Here is a 23219-nt window from a genome sequence, read left to right as displayed (position 1 = left end):
TAGATGCAAACTCACTCAAATATATAAGAAATGCTGGAATTCGACTTCAAATTACGAAGATAGACTTTGAAAATTTTCAACAAATACAAAGTGACAATCGACCTCAATGGGCTTCAATGGATGTTAATCGACGATATCTGACAAAGTTAGTTGCAAACTCACTCAAATATATAAGAAATGTTGAAATTCGACTTCAAATTAGGAACATAGACTTTGAAAATTTTCAATCAACACAAAGTGACAATCGATCTCAATGGGCTTCAATGGAACTTAATCGAAGATATCTGACAAAATTAGATGCAAACGCACTGAAATATATAAGAAATGTTGAAATTCGACTTCAAATTAGGAAGATAGACTTTGAAAATTTTCAACCAATACAAAGTGACAATCGACCTCAATGGGCTTCAATGGATGTTAATCGACGATATCTGACAAAGTTAGTTGCAAACTCACTCAAATATATAAGAAATGTTGAAATTCGACTTCAAATTAGGAAAATAGACTTTTAAAATTTCCAACCAATACAAAGTGACAATCGACCTCAATGGGCTTCAATGGATGTTAAACGACGATATCTGACAAAGTTAGTTGCGAACTCACTCAAATATATAAGAAATGTTGAAATTCGACTTCAAATTAGGAAGATAGACTTTGAAAAATTTCAACCAATACAAAGTGACAATCGACCTTAATGGGCTTCAATGGATGTTAATCGACGATATCTGACAAAGTTAGATGCCAACGCACTGAAATATATAAGAAATGTTGAAATTCGACTTCAAATTACGAAGATGGACTTTGAAAATTCTCAATCAACGCAAAGTGACAATCGACCTCAATGGGCTTCAATGGATGTTAATCGAAGATATCTGACAAAGTTAGATGCAAACGCACTGAAATATATAAGAAATGTTGAAATTCGACTTCAAATTACGAAGACAGACTTTGAAAATTCTCAATCAACGCAAAGTGACAATCGACCTCAATGGACTTCAATGAATGTTAATTAACGATATCTGAAAAAGGTAGTTGCAAACTCACTCAAATATATAAGAAATGTTGGAATTCGACTTCAAATTAGGAAGATAGACTTTGAAAATTTTCAATCAACACAAGTGACAATCGACCTCAATGGGCTTCAATGGATGTAAATCGACGATATTTGACAAAGTTAGTTGCAAACTCACTCAAATATATAAGAAATGTTGGAATTCGAGTTCAAATTACGAAGATAGACTTTGAAAATTCTCAATCAACACAATGTGACAATCGACCTCAATGGGCTTCAATGAATGTTAATTGACAATATCTGACAAAGTTAGATGCAAACTCACTCAAATATATAAGAAATGCTGGAATTCGACTTCAAATTACGAAGATAGACTTTGAAAATTTTCAACCAATACAAAGTGACAATCGACCTCAATGGGCTTCAATGGATGTTAATCGACGATATCTGACAAAGTTAGTTGCAAACTCACTCAAATATATAAGAAATGTTGAAATTCGACTTCAAATTAGGAACATAGACTTTGAAAATTTTCAATCAACACAAAGTGACAATCGATCTCAATGGGCTTCAATGGAACTTAATCGAAGATATCTGACAAAATTAGATGCAAACGCACTGAAATATATAAGAAATGTTGAAATTCGACTTCAAATTAGGAAGATAGACTTTGAAAATTTTCAACCAATACAAAGTGACAATCGACCTCAATGGGCTTCAATGGATGTTAATCGACGATATCTGACAAAGTTAGTTGCAAACTCACTCAAATATATAAGAAATGTTGAAATTCGACTTCAAATTAGGAAGATAGACTTTTAAAATTTTCAACCAATAGAAAGTGACAATCGACCTCAATGGGCTTCAATTGATGTTAAACGACGATATCTGACAAAGTAAGTTGCAAACTCACTCAAATATATAAGAAATGTTGGAATTTCTACTTCAAATTACGAAGATAGACTTTGAAAATTCTCAATCAACAGAAAGTGACAATCGACCTCAATGGGCTTCAATGAATGTTAATTGACGGTATCTGACAAAGTTAGATGCAAACGCACTGAAATATATAAGAAATGTTGAAATCCGACTTCAAATTAGGAAGATAGACTAAAAATTTCCAATCAACACAAAGTGACAATCGACCTCAAACTGCTTCAATGGATGTAAATCGACGATATTTGACAAAGTTAGTTGCAAACTCACTCAAATATACAAGAAATGTTGAAATTCGACTTCAAATTAGGAAGATAGACTTTTAAAATTTCCAACCAATACAAAGTGACAATCGACCTCAATGGGCTTCAATGGATGTTAAACGACGATATCTGACAAAGTTAGTTGCAAACCCACTCAAATATATAAGAAATGTTGGAATTCGACTTCAAATTACGAAGATAGACTTTGAAAATTCTCAATCAACACAAAGTGACAATCGACCTCAATGGGCTTCAATGAATGTTAATTGACGATATCTGACAAAGTTAGATGCAAACGCACTGAAATATATAAGAAATGTTGAAATTCGACTTCAAATTAGGAATCTAGACTTTGAAAATTTTCAACCAATACAAAGTGACAATCGACCTCAATGGGCTTCAATGGATGTTAATCGACGATATCTGACAAAGTTAGTTGCAAACTCACTCAAATATATAAGAAATGTTGGAATTCGACTTCAAATTACGAAGATAGACTTTGAAAATTCTCAATCAACACAAAGTGACAATCGACCTCAATGGGCTTCAATGAATGTTAATTGACGATATCTGACAAAGTTAGATGCAAACGCACTGAAATATATAAGAAATGTTGAAATTCGACTTCAAATTAGGAAGATAGACTTTTAAAATTTTCAACCAATACAAAGTGACAATCGACCTCAATGGGCTTCAATGGATGTTAAACGACGATATCTGACAAAATTAGTTGCAAACTCACTCAAATATATAAGAAATGTTGAAATTCGACTTCAAATTAGGAAGATAGACTGAAAATTTCCAATCAACACAAAGTGACAATCGATCTCAATGGGCTTCAATGGAAGTTAATCGGAGATATCTGACAAAATTAGATGCAAACGCACTGAAATATATAAGAAATGTTGAAATTCGACTTCAAATTAGGAAGATAGACTTTGAAAATTTTCAACCAATACAAAGTGACAATCGACCTCAATGGGCTTCAATGGATGTTAATCGACGATATCTGACAAAGTTAGTTGCAAACTCACTCAAATATATAAGAAATGTTGGAATTCGACTTCAAATTAGGAAGATAGACTTTTAAAATTTTCAACCAATACAAAGTGACAATCGACCTCAATGGGCTTCAATGGATGTTAAACGACGATATCTGACAAAATTAGTTGCGAACTCACTCAAATATATAAGAAATGTTGGAATTCGACTTCAAATTAGGAAGATAGACTGAAAATTTCCAATCAACACAAAGTGACAATTGACCTCAATGGGCTTCAATGGATGTAAATCGAAGATATCTGACAAAGTTAGTTGCAAACTCACTCAAATATATAAGAAATGTTGGAATTCGACTTCAAATTACGAAGATAGACTTTGAAAATTCTCAATCAACACAAAGTGACAATCGACCTCAATGGGCTTCAATGAATGTTAATTGACGATATCTGACAAAGTTAGATGCAAACGCACTGAAATATATAAGAAATGTTGAAATCCGACTACAAATTAGGAAGATAGACTTTGAAAATTTTCAACCAATACAAAGTGACTATCGACCTCAATGGGCTTCAATGGATGATAATCGAAGATATCTGACAAAGTTAAATGCAAACGCACTGAAATATATAAGAAATGTTGAAATTCGACTTCAAATTACGAAGATGGACTTTGAAAATTCTCAATCAACGCAAAGTGACAATCGACCTCAATGGGCTTCAATGGATGTTAATCGAAGATATCTGACAAAGTTAGATGCAAACGCACTGAAATATATAAGAAATGTTGAAATTCGACTTCAAATTACGGAGATGGACTTTGAAAATTCTCATTCAACGCAAAGTGACAATCGACCTCAATGGGCTTCAATGAATGTTAATTAACGATATCTGACAAAGGTAGTTGCAAACTCACTCAAATATATAAGAAATGTTGAAATTCGACTTCAAATTAGGAAGATAGACTTTGAAAATTCTCAATCAACACAAAGTGACAATCGACCTCAATGGGCTTCAATGAATGTTTACTGACGATATCTGACAAAGTTAGATGCAAACACACTGAAATATATAAGAAATGTTGAAATTCGACTTCAAATTAGGGATCTAGACTTTTACAATTTTCAGCCAATACAAAGTGACAATCGACCTCAATGGGCTACAATGGATGTTAAACGACGATATCTGACAAAGTTAGTTGCAAACTCACCCAAATATATAAGAAATGTTGGAATTCGACTTCAAATTACGAAGATAGACTTTGAAAATTCTCAATCAACACAAAGTGACAATCGACCTCAATGGGCTTCAATGAATGTTAATTGACGATATCTGACAAAGTTAGATGCAAACGCACTGAAATATATAAGAAATGTTGAAATTCGACTTCAAATTAGGATGATAGACTTTGAAAATTTTCAACCAATACAAAGTGACAATCGACGTCAATGGGCTTCAATGGATGTTAATCTACGATATCTGACAAAGTTAGTTGCAAACTCACTCAAATATATAAGAAATGTTGAAATCCGACTTCAAATTAGGAAGATAGACTGAAAATTTCCAATCAACACAAAGTGACAATCGACCTCAAACTGCATCAATGGATGTAAATCGACGATATTTGACAAAGTTAGTTGCAAACTCACTCAAATATATAAGAAATGTTGAAATTCGACTTCAAACTAGGAAGATAGACTTTGAAAATTCTCAATCAACACAAAGTGACAATCGACCTCAATGGGCTTCAATGGATGTTAATCGACGATATCTGACAAAGTTAGTTGCAAACTCACTCAAATATATAAGAAATGTTGGAATTCGACTTCAAATTACGAAGTTAGACTTTGAAAATTTTCAACCAATACAAAGTGACAATCGACCTCAATGGGCTTCAATGGATGTTAATCGACGATATCTGACAAAGTTAGTTGCAAACTCACTCAAATATATAAGAAATGTTGGAATTCGACTTCAAATTACGAAGATAGACTTTGAAAATTCTCAATCAACACAAAGTGACAATCGACCTCAATGGGCTTCAATGAATGTTAATTGACGACATCTGACAAAGTTAGATGGAAACGCACTCAAATATATAAGAAATGTCGAAATTCGACTTCAAATTACGAAGATAGACTTTGAAAATTTTCAACCAATACAAAGTGACAATCGACCTCACTCGGCTTCAATGGATGTTAATCGACGATATCTGACAAAGTTAGTTGCAAACTCACTCAAATATATAAGAAATGTTGAAATTCGACTTCAAATTAGGAACATAGACTTTGAAAATTTTCAATCAACACAAAGTGACAATCGACCTCAATGGGCTTCAATGGATGTTAATCGACGATATCTGACAAAGTTAGTTGCAAACTCACTCAAATTCATAAGAAATGTTGAAATTCGACTTCAAATTAGGAAGATAGACTTTGAAAATTTTCAACCATTACAAAGTGTCAATCGACCTCAATGGGCTTCAATGGATGTTAGTCGACGATATCTGACAAAGTTAGTTGCAAACTCACTCAAATATATAAGAAATGTTGAAATACGCTTCAAATTAGGAAGATAGACTTTTAAAATTTTCAACCAATACAAAGTGACAATCGACCTTAATGGGCTTCAATGGATGTTAAACGACGATATCTGACAAAGTTAGTTGCAAACTCACTCAAATATATAAGAAATGTTGGAATTCGACTTCAAATTACGAAGATAGACTTTGAAAATTCTCAATCAACACAAAGTGACAATCGACCTCAATGGGCTTCAATGAATGTTAATTGACGACATCTGACAAAGTTAGATGGAAACGCACTCAAATATATAAGAAATATCGAAATTCGACTTCAAATTACGAAGATAGACTTTGAAAATTTTCAACCAATACAAAGTGACAATCGACCTCACTCGGCTTCAATGGATGTTAATCGACGATATCTGACAAAGTTAGTTGCAAACTCACTCAAATATATAAGAAATGTTGAAATTCGACTTCAAATTAGGAACATAGACTTTGAAAATTTTCAATCAACACAAAGTGACAATCGATCTCAATGGGCTTCAATGGAAGTTAATCGAAGATTTCTGACAAAATTAGATGCAAACGCACTGAAATATATAAGAAATGTTGAAATTCGACTTCAAATTAGGAAGATAGACTTTGAAAATTTTCAACCAATACAAAGTGACAATCGACCTCAATGGGCTTCAATGGATGTTAATTGACGACATCTGACAAAGTTAGATGCAAACGCACTGAAATATATAAGAAATGTCGAAATTCGACTTCAAATTAGGAAGATAGACTTTGAAAATTTTCAACCAATACAAAGTGACAATCGACCTCAATGGGCTTCAATGGATGTTAATCGACGATATCTGACAAAGTTAGTTGCAAACTCACTCAAATATATAAGAAATGTTGAAATCCGACTTCAAATTAGGAAGATAGACTGAAAATTTCCAATCAACACAAAGTGACAATCGACCTCAAACTGCTTCAATGGATGTAAATCGATGATATTTGACAAAGTCAGTTGCAAACTCACTCAAATATATAAGAAATGTTGAAATTCGACTTCAAATTAGAAAGATAGACTTTTAAAATTTTCAACCAATACAAAGTGACAATCGACCTCATTGTGCTTCAATGGATGGTAATCGACGATATCTGACAAAGTAAGTTGCAAACTTATTCAAATATATAAGAAATGTTGGAATTCGACTTCAAATTACGAAGATAGACTTTGAAAATTTTCAACCAATACAAAGTGACAATCGACCTCACTCGGCTTCAATGGATGTTAATTGATGATATCTGACAAAGTTAGTTGCAAACTCACTCAAATATATAAGAAATGTTGAAATTCGACTTCAAATTAGGAACATAGACTTTGAAAATTTTCAATCAACACAAAGTGACAATCGATCTCAATGGGCTTCAATGGAAGTTAATCGAAGATATCTGACAAAATTAGATGCAAACGCACTGAAATATATAAGAAATGTTGAAATTCGACTTCAAATTAGGAAGATAGACTTTGAAAATTTTCAACCAATACAAAGTGACAATCGACCTCAATGGGCTTCAATGGATGTTAATTGACGACATCTGACAAAGTTAGATGCAAACGCACTGAAATATATAAGAAATGTCGAAATTCGACTTCAAATTAGGAAGATAGACTTTGAAAATTTTCAACCAATACAAAGTGACAATCGACCTCAATGGGCTTCAATGGATGTTAATCGACGATATCTGACAAAGTTAGTTGCAAACTCACTCAAATATATAAGAAATGTTGAAATCCGACTTCAAATTAGGAAGATAGACTGAAAATTTCCAATCAACACAAAGTGACAATCGACCTCAAACTGCTTCAATGGATGTAAATCGATGATATTTGACAAAGTCAGTTGCAAACTCACTCAAATATATAAGAAATGTTGAAATTCGACTTCAAATTACGAAGATAGACTTTGAAAATTTTCAACCAATACAAAGTGACAATCGACCTCACTCGGCTTCAATGGATGTTAATTGACGATATCTGACAAAGTTAGTTGCAAACTCACTCAAATATATAAGAAATGTTGAAATTCGACTTCAAATTAGGAACATAGACTTTGAAAATTTTCAATCAACACAAAGTGACAATCGATCTCAATGGGCTTCAATGGAAGTTAATCGAAGATATCTGACAAAATTAGATGCAAACGCACTGAAATATATAAGAAATGTTGAAATTCGACTTCAAATTAGGAAGATAGACTTTGAAAATTTTCAACCAATACAAAGTGACAATCGACCTCAATGGGCTTCAATGGATGTTAATTGACGACATCTGACAAAGTTAGATGCAAACGCACTGAAATATATAAGAAATGTCGAAATTCGACTTCAAATTAGGAAGATAGACTTTGAAAATTTTCAACCAATACAAAGTGACAATCGACCTCAATGGGCTTCAATGGATGTTAATCGACGATATCTGACAAAGTTAGTTGCAAACTCACTCAAATATATAAGAAATGTTGAAATCCGACTTCAAATTAGGAAGATAGACTGAAAATTTCCAATCAACACAAAGTGACAATCGACCTCAAACTGCTTCAATGGATGTAAATCGATGATATTTGACAAAGTCAGTTGCAAACTCACTCAAATATATAAGAAATGTTGAAATTCGACTTCAAATTACGAAGATAGACTTTGAAAATTTTCAACCAATACAAAGTGACAATCGACCTCACTCGGCTTCAATGGATGTTAATTGACGATATCTGACAAAGTTAGTTGCAAACTCACTCAAATATATAAGAAATGTTGAAATTCGACTTCAAATTAGGAACATAGACTTTGAAAATTTTCAATCAACACAAAGTGACAATCGATCTCAATGGGCTTCAATGGAAGTTAATCGAAGATATCTGACAAAATTAGATGCAAACGCACTGAAATATATAAGAAATGTTGAAATTCGACTTCAAATTAGGAAGATAGACTTTGAAAATTTTCAACCAATACAAAGTGACAATCGACCTCAATGGGCTTCAATGGATGTTAATCGACGATATCTGACAAAGTTAGTTGCAAACTCACTCAAATATATAAGAAATGTTGAAATTCGACTTCAAATTAGGAAAATAGACTTTTAAAATTTCCAACCAATACAAAGTGACAATCGACCTCAATGGGCTTCAATGGATGTTAAACGACGATATCTGACAAAGTTAGTTGCGAACTCACTCAAATATATAAGAAATGTTGAAATTCGACTTCAAATTAGGAAGATAGACTTTGAAAAATTTCAACCAATACAAAGTGACAATCGACCTTAATGGGCTTCAATGGATGTTAATCGACGATATGTGACAAAGTTAGATGCCAACGCACTGAAATATATAAGAAATGTTGAAATTCGACTTCAAATTACGAAGATGGACTTTGAAAATTCTCAATCAACGCAAAGTGACAATCGACCTCAATGGGCTTCAATGGATGTTAATCGAAGATATCTGACAAAATTAGATGCAAACGCACTGAAATATATAAGAAATGTTGAAATTCGACTTCAAATTAGGAAGATAGACTTTGAAAATTTTCAACCAATACAAAGTGACAATCGACCTCAATGGGCTTCAATGGATGTTAATCGACGATATCTGACAAAGTTAGTTGCAAACTCACTCAAATATATAAGAAATGTTGAAATTCGACTTCAAATTAGGAAGATAGACTTTGAAAAATTTCAACCAATACAAAGTGACAATCGACCTTAATGGGCTTCAATGGATGTTAATCGACGATATGTGACAAAGTTAGATGCCAACGCACTGAAATATATAAGAAATGTTGAAATTCGACTTCAAATTACGAAGATGGACTTTGAAAATTCTCAATCAACGCAAAGTGACAATCGACCTCAATGGGCTTCAATGGATGTTAATCGACGATATCTGACAAAGTTAGATGGAAACGCACTGAATTATATGAGAAATATTGAAATTCGACTTCGAATTAGGAACATAGACTTTGAAAATTTTCAATCAACACAAAGTGACAATCGATCTCAATGGGCTTCAATGGAAGTTAATCGAAGATATCTGACAAAATTAGATGCAAACGCACTGAAATATATAAGAAATGTTGAAATTCGACTTCAAATTAGGAAGATAGACTTTGAAAATTTTCAACCAATACAAAGTGACAATCGACCTCAATGGGCTTCAATGGATGTTAATCGACGATATCTGACAAAGTTAGTTGCAAACTCACTCAAATATATAAGAAATGTTGAAATTCGACTTCAAATTAGGAAAATAGACTTTTAAAATTTCCAACCAATACAAAGTGACAATCGACCTCAATGGGCTTCAATGGATGTTAAACGACGATATCTGACAAATTTAGTTGCGAACTCACTCAAATATATAAGAAATGTTGAAATTCGACTTCAAATTAGGAAGATAGACTTTGAAAAATTTCAACCAATACAAAGTGACAATCGACCTTAATGGGCTTCAATGGATGTTAATCGACGATATGTGACAAAGTTAGATGCCAACGCACTGAAATATATAAGAAATGTTGAAATTCGACTTCAAATTACGAAGATGGACTTTGAAAATTCTCAATCAACGCAAAGTGACAATCGACCTCAATGGGCTTCAATGGATGTTAATCGACGATATCTGACAAAGTTAGATGGAAACGCACTGAATTATATGAGAAATATTGAAATTCGACTTCGAATTAGGAAGATAGACTTTGAAAATTCTCAATCAACGCAAAGTGACAATCGACCTCAATGGGCTTCAATGGATGTTAATCGAAGATATCTGACAAAGTTAGATGCAAACGCACTGAAATATATAAGAAATGTTGAAATTCGACTTCAAATTACGAAGACAGACTTTGAAAATTCTCAATCAACGCAAAGTGACAATCGACCTCAATGGGCTTCAATGGATGTAAATCGACGATATTTGACAAAGTTAGTTGCAAACTCACTCAAATATATAAGAAATGTTGGAATTCGAGTTCAAATTACGAAGATAGACTTTGAAAATTCTCAATCAACACAAAGTGACAATCGACCTCAATGGGCTTCAATGAATGTTAATTGACAATATCTGACAAAGTTAGATGCAAACTCACTCAAATATATAAGAAATGCTGGAATTCGACTTCTAATTACGAAGATAGACTTTGTAAATTTTCAACCAATACAAAGTGACAATCGACCTCAATGGGCTTCAATGGATGTTAATCGACGATATCTGACAAAGTTAGTTGCAAACTCACTCAAATATATAAGAAATGTTGAAATTCGACTTCAAATTAGGAACATAGACTTTGAAAATTTTCAATCAACACAAAGTGACAATCGATCTCAATGGGCTTCAATGGAACTTAATCGAAAATATCTGACAAAATTAGATGCAAACGCACTGAAATATATAAGAAATGTTGAAATTCGACTTCAAATTAGGAAGATAGACTTTGAAAATTTTGAACCAATACAAAGTGACAATCGACCTCAATGGGCTTCAATGGATGTTAATCGACGATATCTGACAAAGTTAGTTGCAAACTCACTCAAATATATAAGAAATGTTGAAATTCGACTTCAAATTAGGAAGATAGACTTTTAAAATTTTCAACAAATACAAAGTGACAATCGACCTCAATGTGCTTCAATTGATGTTAAACGACGATATCTGACAAAGTAAGTTGCAAACTCACTCAAATATATAAGAAATGTTGGAATTCGACTTCAAATTACGAAGATAGACTTTGAAAATTCTCAATCAACACAAAGTGACAATCGACCTCAATGGGCTTCAATGAATGTTAATTGACGGTATCTGACAAAGTTAGATGGAAACGCACTGAATTATATGAGAAATATTGAAATTCGACTTCGAATTAGGAAGATAGACTTTGAAAATTCTCAATCAACGCAAAGTGACAATCGACCTCAATGGGCTTCAATGGATGTTAATCGAAGATATCTGACAAAGTTAGATGCAAACGCACTGAAATATATAAGAAATGTTGAAATTCGACTTCAAATTACGAAGACAGACTTTGAAAATTCTCAATCAACGCAAAGTGACAATCGACCTCAATGGGCTTCAATGGATGTAAATCGACGATATTTGACAAAGTTAGTTGCAAACTCACTCAAATATATAAGAAATGTTGGAATTCGAGTTCAAATTACGAAGATAGACTTTGAAAATTCTCAATCAACACAAAGTGACAATCGACCTCAATGGGCTTCAATGAATGTTAATTGACAATATCTGACAAAGTTAGATGCAAACTCACTCAAATATATAAGAAATGCTGGAATTCGACTTCAAATTACGAAGATAGACTTTGTAAATTTTCAACCAATACAAAGTGACAATCGACCTCAATGGGCTTCAATGGATGTTAATCGACGATATCTGACAAAGTTAGTTGCAAACTCACTCAAATATATAAGAAATGTTGAAATTCGACTTCAAATTAGGAACATAGACTTTGAAAATTTTCAATCAACACAAAGTGACAATCGATCTCAATGGGCTTCAATGGAACTTAATCGAAAATATCTGACAAAATTAGATGCAAACGCACTGAAATATATAAGAAATGTTGAAATTCGACTTCAAATTAGGAAGATAGACTTTGAAATTTTGAACCAATACAAAGTGACAATCGACCTCAATGGGCTTCAATGGATGTTAATCGACGATATCTGACAAAGTTAGTTGCAAACTCACTCAAATATATAAGAAATGTTGAAATTCGACTTCAAATTAGGAAGATAGACTTTTAAAATTTTCAACAAATACAAAGTGACAATCGACCTCAATGTGCTTCAATTGATGTTAAACGACGATATCTGACAAAGTAAGTTGCAAACTCACTCAAATATATAAGAAATGTTGGAATTCGACTTCAAATTACGAAGATAGACTTTGAAAATTCTCAATCAACACAAAGTGACAATCGACCTCAATGGGCTTCAATGAATGTTAATTGACGGTATCTGACAAAGTTAGATGCAAACGCACTGAAATATATAAGAAATGTAGAAATCCGACTTCAAATTAGGAAGATAGACTGAAAATTTCCAATCAACACAAAGTGACAATCGACCTCAAACTGCTTCAATGGATGTTAATCGACGATATGTGACAAAGTTAGATGCCAACGCACTGAAATATATAAGAAATGTTGAAATTCGACTTCAAATTACGAAGATGGACTTTGAAAATTCTCAATCAACGCAAATTGACAATCGACCTCAATGGGCTTCAATGGATGTTAATCGACGATATCTGACAAAGTTAGATGGAAACGCACTGAATTATATGAGAAATATTGAAATTCGACTTCGAATTAGGAAGATAGACTTTGAAAATTCTCAATCAACGCAAAGTGACAATCGACCTCAATGGGCTTCAATGGATGTTAATCGAAGATATCTGACAAAGTTAGATGCAAACGCACTGAAATATATAAGAAATGTTGAAATTCGACTTCAAATTACGAAGACAGACTTTGAAAATTCTCAATCAACGCAAAGTGACAATCGACCTCAATGGGCTTCAATGGATGTAAATCGACGATATTTGACAAAGTTAGTTGCAAACTCACTCAAATATATAAGAAATGTTGGAATTCGAGTTCAAATTACGAAGATAGACTTTGAAAATTCTCAATCAACACAAAGTGACAATCGACCTCAATGGGCTTCAATGAATGTTAATTGACAATATCTGACAAAGTTAGATGCAAACTCACTCAAATATATAAGAAATGCTGGAATTCGACTTCAAATTACGAAGATAGACTTTGTAAATTTTCAACCAATACAAAGTGACAATCGACCTCAATGGGCTTCAATGGATGTTAATCGACGATATCTGACAAAGTTAGTTGCAAACTCACTCAAATATATAAGAAATGTTGAAATTCGACTTCAAATTAGGAACATAGACTTTGAAAATTTTCAATCAACACAAAGTGACAATCGATCTCAATGGGCTTCAATGGAACTTAATCGAAAATATCTGACAAAATTAGATGCAAACGCACTGAAATATATAAGAAATGTTGAAATTCGACTTCAAATTAGGAAGATAGACTTTGAAAATTTTGAACCAATACAAAGTGACAATCGACCTCAATGGGCTTCAATGGATGTTAATCGACGATATCTGACAAAGTTAGTTGCAAACTCACTCAAATATATAAGAAATGTTGAAATTCGACTTCAAATTAGGAAGATAGACTTTTAAAATTTTCAACAAATACAAAGTGACAATCGACCTCAATGTGCTTCAATTGATGTTAAACGACGATATCTGACAAAGTAAGTTGCAAACTCACTCAAATATATAAGAAATGTTGGAATTCGACTTCAAATTACGAAGATAGACTTTGAAAATTCTCAATCAACACAAAGTGACAATCGACCTCAATGGGCTTCAATGAATGTTAATTGACGGTATCTGACAAAGTTAGATGGAAACGCACTGAATTATATGAGAAATATTGAAATTCGACTTCGAATTAGGAAGATAGACTTTGAAAATTCTCAATCAACGCAAAGTGACAATCGACCTCAATGGGCTTCAATGGATGTTAATCGAAGATATCTGACAAAGTTAGATGCAAACGCACTGAAATATATAAGAAATGTTGAAATTCGACTTCAAATTACGAAGACAGACTTTGAAAATTCTCAATCAACGCAAAGTGACAATCGACCTCAATGGGCTTCAATGGATGTAAATCGACGATATTTGACAAAGTTAGTTGCAAACTCACTCAAATATATAAGAAATGTTGGAATTCGAGTTCAAATTACGAAGATAGACTTTGAAAATTCTCAATCAACACAAAGTGACAATCGACCTCAATGGGCTTCAATGAATGTTAATTGACAATATCTGACAAAGTTAGATGCAAACTCACTCAAATATATAAGAAATGCTGGAATTCGACTTCAAATTACGAAGATAGACTTTGTAAATTTTCAACCAATACAAAGTGACAATCGACCTCAATGGGCTTCAATGGATGTTAATCGACGATATCTGACAAAGTTAGTTGCAAACTCACTCAAATATATAAGAAATGTTGAAATTCGACTTCAAATTAGGAACATAGACTTTGAAAATTTTCAATCAACACAAAGTGACAATCGATCTCAATGGGCTTCAATGGAACTTAATCGAAAATATCTGACAAAATTAGATGCAAACGCACTGAAATATATAAGAAATGTTGAAATTCGACTTCAAATTAGGAAGATAGACTTTGAAAATTTTGAACCAATACAAAGTGACAATCGACCTCAATGGGCTTCAATGGATGTTAATCGACGATATCTGACAAAGTTAGTTGCAAACTCACTCAAATATATAAGAAATGTTGAAATTCGACTTCAAATTAGGAAGATAGACTTTTAAAATTTTCAACAAATACAAAGTGACAATCGACCTCAATGTGCTTCAATTGATGTTAAACGACGATATCTGACAAAGTAAGTTGCAAACTCACTCAAATATATAAGAAATGTTGGAATTCGACTTCAAATTACGAAGATAGACTTTGAAAATTCTCAATCAACACAAAGTGACAATCGACCTCAATGGGCTTCAATGAATGTTAATTGACGGTATCTGACAAAGTTAGATGCAAACGCACTGAAATATATAAGAAATGTAGAAATCCGACTTCAAATTAGGAAGATAGACTGAAAATTTCCAATCAACACAAAGTGACAATCGACCTCAAACTGCTTCAATGGATGTAAATCGACGATATTTGACAAAGCTAGTTGCAAACTCACTCAAATATATAAGAAATGTTGAAATTCGACTTCAAATTAGAAAGATAGACTTTTAAAATTTCCAACCAATACAAATTGACAATCGACCTCAATGGGCTTCAATGGATGTTAAACGACGATATCTGACAAAGTTAGTTGCAAACTCACTCAAATATATAAGAAATGTTGGAATTCGACTTCAAATTAGGAATCTAGACTTTGAAAATTCTCAATCAACACAAAGTGACAATCGACCTCAATGGGCTTCAATGAATGTTAATTGACGATATCTGACAAAGTTAGATGCAAACGCACTGAAATATATAAGAAATGTTGAAATTCGACTTCAAATTAGGAATCTAGACTTTGAAAATTTTCAACCAATACAAAGTGACAATCGACCTCAATGGGCTTCAATGGATGTTAATCGACGATATCTGACAAAGTTAGTTGCAAACTCACTCAAATATATAAGAAATGTTGAAATTCGACTTCAAATTAGGAACATAGACTTTGAAAATTTTCAATCAACACAAAGTGACAATCGATCTCAATGGGCTTCAATGGAAGTTAATCGAAGATATCTGACAAAATTAGATGCAAACGCACTGAAATATATAAGAAATGTTGAAATTCGACTTCAAATTAGGAAGATAGACTTTTGAAATTTCCAACCAATACAAAGTGACAATCGACTTCAATGGGCTTCAATGGATGTTAAACGACGATATCTGACAAAGTTAGTTGCAAACTCACTCAAATATATAAGAAATGTTGGAATTCGACTTCAAATTACGAAGATAGACTTTGAAAATTTTCAACCAATACAAAGTGACAATCGACCTCAATGGGCTTCGATGGATGTTAATCTAAGATATCTGACAAAGTTAGATGCAAACGCACTGAAATATATAAGAAATGTTGAAATTCGACTTCAAGTTAGGAAGATAGAATGAAAATTTTCAATCAACACAAAGTGACAATCGACCTCAAGGGGCTTCAATGGATGTAAATCGAAGATATCTGACAAAGTTAGTTGCAAACTCACTCAAATATATAAGAAATGTTAAAATCCGACCTCAAATTTGGAAGATAGACTTTGAAAATTTTCAACCAATACAAAGTGACAATCGACCTCAATGGGCTTCAATGGATGTTAATCGAAGATATCTGACAAAGTTAGATGCAAACGCACTGAAATATATAAGAAATGTTGAAATTCGACTTCAAATTAGGAAGATAGACTTTGAAAATTTTGAACCAATACAAAGTGACAATCGACCTCAATGGGCTTCAATGGATGTTAATCGACGATATCTGACAAAGTTAGTTGCAAACTCACTCAAATATATAAGAAATGTTGAAATTCGACTTCAAATTAGGAAGATAGACTTTTAAAATTTTCAACAAATACAAAGTGACAATCGACCTCAATGTGCTTCAATTGATGTTAAACGACGATATCTGACAAAGTAAGTTGCAAACTCACTCAAATATATAAGAAATGTTGGAATTCGACTTCAAATTACGAAGATAGACTTTGAAAATTCTCAATCAACACAAAGTGACAATCGACCTCAATGGGCTTCAATGAATGTTAATTGACGGTATCTGACAAAGTTAGATGCAAACGCACTGAAATATATAAGAAATGTAGAAATCCGACTTCAAATTAGGAAGATAGACTGAAAATTTCCAATCAACACAAAGTGACAATCGACCTCAAACTGCTTCAATGGATGTAAATCGACGATATTTGACAAAGCTAGTTGCAAACTCACTCAAATATATAAGAAATGTTGAAATTCGACTTCAAATTAGAAAGATAGACTTTTAAAATTTCCAACCAATACAAATTGACAATCGACCTCAATGGGCTTCAATGGATGTTAAACGACGATATCTGACAAAGTTAGTTGCAAACTCACTCAAATATATAAGAAATGTTGGAATTCGACTTCAAATTAGGAATCTAGACTTTGAAAATTCTCAATCAACACAAAGTGACAATCGACCTCAATGGGCTTCAATGAATGTTAATTGACGATATCTGACAAAGTTAGATGCAAACGCACTGAAATATATAAGAAATGTTGAAATTCGACTTCAAATTAGGAATCTAGACTTTGAAAATTTTCAACCAATACAAAGTGACAATCGACCTCAATGGGCTTCAATGGATGTTAATCGACGATATCTGACAAAGTTAGTTGCAAACTCACTCAAATATATAAGAAATGTTGAAATTCGACTTCAAATTAGGAACATAGACTTTGAAAATTTTCAATCAACACAAAGTGACAATCGATCTCAATGGGCTTCAATGGAAGTTAATCGAAGATATCTGACAAAATTAGATGCAAACGCACTGAAATATATAAGAAATGTTGAAATTCGACTTCAAATTAGGAAGATAGACTTTTGAAATTTCCAACCAATACAAAGTGACAATCGACTTCAATGGGCTTCAATGGATGTTAAACGACGATATCTGACAAAGTTAGTTGCAAACTCACTCAAATATATAAGAAATGTTGGAATTCGACTTCAAATTACGAAGATAGACTTTGAAAATTTTCAACCAATACAAAGTGACAATCGACCTCAATGGGCTTCGATGGATGTTAATCTAAGATATCTGACAAAGTTAGATGCAAACGCACTGAAATATATAAGAAATGTTGAAATTCGACTTCAAGTTAGGAAGATAGAATGAAAATTTTCAATCAACACAAAGTGACAATCGACCTCAAGGGGCTTCAATGGATGTAAATCGAAGATATCTGACAAAGTTAGTTGCAAACTCACTCAAATATATAAGAAATGTTAAAATCCGACCTCAAATTTGGAAGATAGACTTTGAAAATTTTCAACCAATACAAAGTGACAATCGACCTCAATGGGCTTCAATGGATGTTAATCGAAGATATCTGACAAAGTTAGATGCAAACGCACTGAAATATATAAGAAATGTTGAAATTCGACTTCAAATTAGGAAGATAGACTTTGAAAATTCTCAATCAACGCAAAGTGACAATCGACCTCAATGGGCTTCAATGGATGTAAATCGAAGATATCTGACAAAGGTAGTTGCAAACCCACTCAAATATATAAGAAATGTTGAAATTCGACTTCAAATTAGGAAGATAGACTTTGAAAATTTTCTATCAACACAAAGTGACAATCGACCTCGAAGGGCTTCAATGGATGTAAATCGAAGATATCTGACAAAGTTAGTTGCAAACTCACTCAAATATATAAGAAATGTTGAAATCCGACTTCAAATTAGGAAGATAGACTTTGAAAATTTTCAACCAATACAAAGTGACAATCGACCTCAATGGGCTTCAATGGATGTTAATCTAAGATATCTGACAAAGTTAGATGCAAACGCACTGAAATATATAAGAAATGTTGAAATTCGACTTCAAATTAGGAAGATAGACTTTTGAAATTTCCAACCAATACAAAGTGACAATCGACTTCAATGGGCTTCAATGGATGTTAAACGACGATATCTGACAAAGTTAGTTGCAAACTCACTCAAATATATAAGAAATGTTGGAATTCGACTTCAAATTACGAAGATAGACTTTGAAAATTTTCAACCAATACAAAGTGACAATCGACCTCAATGGGCTTCAATGGATGTTAATCTAAGATATCTGACAAAGTTAGATGCAAACGCACTGAAATATATAAGAAATGTTGAAATTCGACTTCAAGTTAGGAAGATAGAATGAAAATTTTCAATCAACACAAAGTGACAATCGACCTCAAGGGGCTTCAATGGATGTAAATCGAAGATATCTGACAAAGTTAGATGCAAACGCACTGAAATATATAAGAAATGTTGAAATTCGACTTCAAATTACGAAGATGGACTTTGAAAATTTTCAACCAATACAAAGTGACAATCGACCTCAAAGGGCTTCAATGGATGTAAATCGAAGATATCTGACAAAGTTAGTTGCAAACTCACTCAAATATATAAGAAATGTTGAAATCCGACCTCAAATTTGGAAGATAGACTTTGAAAATTTTCAACCAATACAAAGTGACAATCGACCTCAATGGGCTTCAATGGATGTTAATCGAAGATATCCGACAAAGTTAGATGCAAACGCACTGAAATATATAAGAAATGTTGAAATTCGACTTCAAATTAGGAAGATAGACTTTGAAAATTCTCAATCAACGCAAAGTGACAATCGACCTCAATGGGCTTCAATGGATGTAAATCGAAGATATCTGACAAAGGTAGTTGCAAACCCACTCAAATATATAAGAAATGTTGAAATTCGACTTCAAATTAGGAAGATAGACTTTGAAAATTTTCTATCAACACAAAGTGACAATCGACCTCGAAGGGCTTCAATGGATGTAAATCGAAGATATCTGACAAAGTTAGTTGCAAACTCACTCAAATATATAAGAAATGTTGAAATCCGACTTCAAATTAGGAAGATAGACTTTGAAAATTTTCAACCAATACAAAGTGACAATCGACCTCAATGGGCTTCAATGGATGTTAATCTAAGATATCTGACAAAGTTAGATGCAAACGCACTGAAATATATAAGAAATGTTGAAATTCGACTTCAAATTAGGAAGATAGACTTTTGAAATTTCCAACCAATACAAAGTGACAATCGACTTCAATGGGCTTCAATGGATGTTAAACGACGATATCTGACAAAGTTAGTTGCAAACTCACTCAAATATATAAGAAATGTTGGAATTCGACTTCAAATTACGAAGATAGACTTTGAAAATTTTCAACCAATACAAAGTGACAATCGACCTCAATGGGCTTCAATGGATGTTAATCTAAGATATCTGACAAAGTTAGATGCAAACGCACTGAAATATATAAGAAATGTTGAAATTCGACTTCAAGTTAGGAAGATAGAATGAAAATTTTCAATCAACACAAAGTGACAATCGACCTCAAGGGGCTTCAATGGATGTAAATCGAAGATATCTGACAAAGTTAGATGCAAACGCACTGAAATATATAAGAAATGTTGAAATTCGACTTCAAATTACGAAGATGGACTTTGAAAATTTTCAACCAATACAAAGTGACAATCGACCTCAAAGGGCTTCAATGGATGTAAATCGAAGATATCTGACAAAGTTAGTTGCAAACTCACTCAAATATATAAGAAATGTTGAAATCCGACCTCAAATTTGGAAGATAGACTTTGAAAATTTTCAACCAATACAAAGTGACAATCGACCTCAATGGGCTTCAATGGATGTTAATCGAAGATATCCGACAAAGTTAGATGCAAACGCACTGAAATATATAAGAAATGTTGAAATTCGACTTCAAATTAGGAAGATAGACTTTGAAAATTCTCAATCAACGCAAAGTGACAATCGACCTCAATGGGCTTCAATGGATGTAAATCGAAGATATCTGACAAAGGTAGTTGCAAACCCACTCAAATATATAAGAAATGTTGAAATTCGACTTCAAATTAGGAAGATAGACTTTGAAAATTTTCTATCAACACAAAGTGACAATCGACCTCGAAGGGCTTCAATGGATGTAAATCGAAGATATCTGACAAAGTTAGTTGCAAACTCACTCAAATATATAAGAAATGTTGAAATACGACTTCAAATTAGGAAGATAGACTTTGAAAATTTTCAACCAATACAAAGTGACAATCGACCTCAATGGGCTTCAATGGATGTTAATCTAAGATATCTGACAAAGTTAGATGCAAACGCACTGAAATATATAAGAAATGTTGAAATTCGACTTCAAATTAGGAAGATAGAAGGAAAATTTTCAATCAACACAAAGTGACAATCGACCTCAAGGGGCTTCAATGGATGTAAATCGAAGATATCTGACAAAGTTAGATGCAAACGCACTGAAATATATAAGAAATGTTGAAATTCGACTTCAAATTACGAAGATGGACTTTGAAAATTTTCAACCAATACAAAGTGACAATCGACCTCAATGGGCTTCAATGGATGTTAATCGAAGATATCCGACAAAGTTAGATGCAAACGCACTGAAATATATAAGAAATGTTGAAATTCGACTTCAAATTAGGAAGATAGACTTTGAAAATTCTCAATCAACGCAAAGTGACAATCGACCTCAATGGGCTTCAATGGATGTAAATCGAAGATATCTGACAAAGGTAGTTGCAAACCCACTCAAATATATAAGAAATGTTGAAATTCGACTTCAAATTAGGAAGATAGACTTTGAAAATTTTCTATCAACACAAAGTGACAATCGACCTCGAAGGGCTTCAATGGATGTAAATCGAAGATATCTGACAAAGTTAGTTGCAAACTCACTCAAATATATAAGAAATGTTGAAATACGACTTCAAATTAGGAAGATAGACTTTGAAAATTTTCAACCAATACAAAGTGACAATCGACCTCAATGGGCTTCAATGGATGTTAATCGAAGATATCTGACAAAGTTAGATGCAAATGCACTGAAATATATAAGAAATGTTGAAATTCGACTTCAAATTACGAAGATGGACTTTGAAAATTCTCAATCAACGCAAAGTGACAATCGACCTCAATGGGCTTCAATGGATGTTAATTGACGATATCTGACAAAGTTAGATGGAAACGCACTGAAATATTTGAGAAATGTTGAAATTCGACTTCAAACTGGGAAGATAGACTGGAAATTTTCAATCAACACAAAGTGACAATCGACCTCAAACTGCTTCAATGGATGTAAATGGACGATATCTGACAAAGTTAGTTGCAAACTCACTCAAATATATAAGAAATGTTGAAATTCGACTTCAAATTAGGAAGATAGACTTTGAAAATTCTCAATCAACGCAAAGTGACAATCGACCTCAAAGGGCTTCAATGGATGTAAATCGAAGATATCTGACAAAGTTAGTTGCAAACTCACTCAAATATATAAGAAATGTTGGAATCCGACTTCAAATTAGGAAGATAGACTTTGAGAATTTTCAACCAATACAAAGTGACAATCGACCTCAATGGGCTTCAATGGATGTTAATCGAAGATATCTGACAAAGTTAGATGCAAACGCACTGAAATATATAAGAAATGTTGAAATTCGACTTCAAATTACGAAGATGGACTTTGAAAATTCTCAATCAACGCAAAGTGACAATCGACCTCAATGGGCTTCAATGGATGTTATTTGACGATATCTGACAAAGTTAGATGGAAACGCACTGAAATATATGAGAAATGTTGAAATTCGACTTCAAACTAGGAAGATAGACTGGAAATTTTCAATCAACACAAAGTGACAATCGACCTCAAACTGCTTCAATGGATGTAAATGGACGATATCTGACAAAGTTAGTTGCAAACTCACTCAAATATATAAGAAATGTTGAAATTCGACTTCAAATTAGGAAGATAGACTTTGAAAATTCTCAATCAACGCAAAGTGACAATCGACCTCAATGGGCTTCAATGGATGTAAATCGAAGATATCTGACAAAGGTAGTTGCAAACCCACTCAAATATATAAGAAATGTTGAAATTCGACTTAAAATTAGGAAGATAGACTTTGAAAATTTTCTATCAACACAAAGTGACAATCGACCTCAAAGGGCTTCAATGGATGTAAATCGAAGATATCTGACAAAGTTAGTTGCAAACTCACTCAAATATATAAGA

The sequence above is a fragment of the Diorhabda sublineata genome, chromosome 4 (genome assembly GCF_026230105.1).
Source record: "Diorhabda sublineata isolate icDioSubl1.1 chromosome 4, icDioSubl1.1, whole genome shotgun sequence".
Classification (NCBI taxonomy): Eukaryota; Metazoa; Arthropoda; class Insecta; order Coleoptera; family Chrysomelidae; genus Diorhabda; species Diorhabda sublineata.
The sequence above is the reverse complement of the archived record's forward strand: the minus strand, read 5'-3'. Positions refer to the sequence as shown.